This window comes from Pygoscelis adeliae, unplaced genomic scaffold, assembly GCF_000699105.1.
Source record: "Pygoscelis adeliae isolate BGI_AS28 unplaced genomic scaffold, ASM69910v1 Scaffold17, whole genome shotgun sequence".
Taxonomy (NCBI): domain Eukaryota; kingdom Metazoa; phylum Chordata; class Aves; order Sphenisciformes; family Spheniscidae; genus Pygoscelis; species Pygoscelis adeliae.
Window position 1 is genome coordinate 1,796,306 of NW_008825234.1, and position 2,675 is coordinate 1,798,980.

Here is a 2,675-nt window from a genome sequence, read left to right on the forward strand (position 1 = left end):
GGGTGTCTGCAGCTGCCGCGGGGCACCGGACGGCACCCCGAGATCACCGCGGGAGCTGCCGGGGCACAGAACCCCGCGGTTCGCGTGGGATGTTTTTATAAGGTTACCGGTTCGTATCGTGAAAGATAAGAATGCGAGCATAGGAAAACAGACACGAAAAATCAAAGCGGTTTAATTGATAGATTAGTAGAGCTCTTGTGCCCTTTGATGTGTTTGCAAGAATTTCTGAGCCCTGAAGAAAATTTTAATGAAAGCTTTATTTTTAAAGGCTTCGTTAGAAATTATGCACTGAACATTTAATATTTCGATGTAAGTTGCTCGCTTGCTTCCCTTTCCTTCAATAGAAAAATATTTAGTTTGTTGAAGATTAGCTTCAAGTTTGATTTCCTATAGTCTTTTATATATCTATATAGTATATAGATACTATATTTATATAGTATTTTATATATCTATATTCATGTGTAAAGCTACTCCTTGTTACTAAAACATGTCTGGGTTTTTCCCCAACAACAAAATAAACAATAAAACCCAGGCTCTGTTGGTTACCTGATGTGGTAGCTGTTTATCTCTGAAACAAGAAACAACCGTGTTGGTGAACGTATAAAAAAATTCTAATTCTCTGCTCCCAAGATAAGGTATTCCTGGGATCTGCAGCACTGCAGAACGCCTCCCCCACCACCCTGTCAATGTATTTCAACTTCAGTGTATTGACAGCAGCTGCCCCAGCCTGAGTCTGGCTCCAGTGAAGCATTTATATTCCTTCCACTCAGCCCTGTGGATCTTCGCAGGGCTCAGGATGCCAACCCAGGACCCGCTCTGGAGAAATAAAGTCTGGGAAAATGAATGAATCATAAAGCCATATTGCACAACAGAGTCACATCCCAGCCTGTCTTCTACAGTTCGTTCTTATGCAAGCTTTAAAAAAAATGTGGTTTAAACCCTAAAAATGATGGCATGTGGCAGGCCACTAAGTAATGGGCTGTAGGGAACCTTAGAACAAAAGGGGCCAGGAACCACAGAAGTCCACCTCCCCTCAACATTAGCAATTGCACCATCACAGTGCCCCCTCCCCAAATATTTATCTAATCTCTGCTTTAATTATTTATACTAGTTGCTTTTTTCTGCTGTCCTTGGCAGTTTGGAGCACAAATTAACTGTTCTCTGTTTCTCTGTGTGGAGACATTCTGCCTAGGGTTTTTTCCCTTCCTCCCGCCCAATCCTTATTAAGTTTTAACCCCTTTTCTACTGGACTGAGGCTGTGCGAGTACTGTGATTGCTGTCCATTTAAAATGTCTGTGCTTTCAAGAGCTACCAGGTATATTCCCCAGCCTAGCAGCAGAATGTTTACCAGACTGGTAAACATAGCATCACAGGCAAAAGTTAAAGCATACAGTGCAACTATTGTCCTGGAATATGAAATTAGAGTCTGAACCCTAACCTATATGCTAAAATGTGTTTCTTTTATATTTTTTTAGGAAACAAGCAGATTTCCATGTAATGAAGCTACTAGGGTGCTGCTGCTTGGCTCATGCTGTATTTATTAATATCAGTGAAAATGAACAGTGGCAATTGCCCAGGGATAGAAAGCCCTTACAGTGCCACTAATCCTTACATTCCTTCATCTTCCCTATCTTTTCCTAACACTGGCATTTGGCATGCCCAGAAACACCAGCCCAGGGTGTTATGATAGCCACTACGCCTGAGCATTTACTGAGTATATATGTGCATTGGGTAACTACTTTTTTCGATCTGAAGTTGAGCAACCCTCTGGTAACTAATGGCTGGCTCCTACAAAATCTCCAGTTGGGAAGGAGCACCGTGGGCTGGTTGGCCAAGCTCTTTGCAAGGATTAACTAGAAAAGCTGGTGCTAACAAAGTGTTTAGCAGATACTGGCCATTCCAGTAGCTCAGTTCCCACCTCCACATCCATGAGAGTATCTGAAAAACAGTCCTTCCCAGTCCGTAAAGGTCTTGCTAATTTACTGATAATCTCTGATATTTTCCCAACTTAGTGACTTTTGTTAAAGCAGCAGGTTAGTATTGATCATGCCGTATTCAGTAAGGGGGTGTAAAGATCACTTTGATGAGACTCAGAAGAACATCTTACAAATACTACTCCAGCACAGCACAAGGACATGGTGGAAAGTACACCTTAATAAGAGTAAGTGGGCTTCACGCAGACAACTCAGGCAAAACATAATACACGTAAGGCTCAGAGGAAAAGAAATTATTTTATTTCAAGCAGACCTTGTCTTGGTCGTGAGGTTGTACACAAAATATTGCTCACACTGTACCCAAACTAGTAATTTATGCACAAGTGGGGCATAAATATTCCTCAGTACCTGTAAAGTGGTGGTGCACTACTTTGTTCTTGCAGCTATGAAGTTTTTATACTGAAACTGCTTAGTGTCTGGTCCCCATGAACCACTGAGCAAAAAAAAGGTGTATATCAGCGCATCCATATGTGCAGAAATCCCCTAGAATATTGAATAACTGCTTGCTGTTAGCTCCCAGGCATCTCTTTTCCTTAAATACACTGTCCAAATGGTCAAAAGCCACTACAAATGGGGAAAGAAATCACAGGGATCAAACACCCAGTCCCAGACAAAATGCTGGTGGCTCCATATAAACACTTAGCCTGAGCATTCTCCATCTGGAGCCATACATATGAGGGA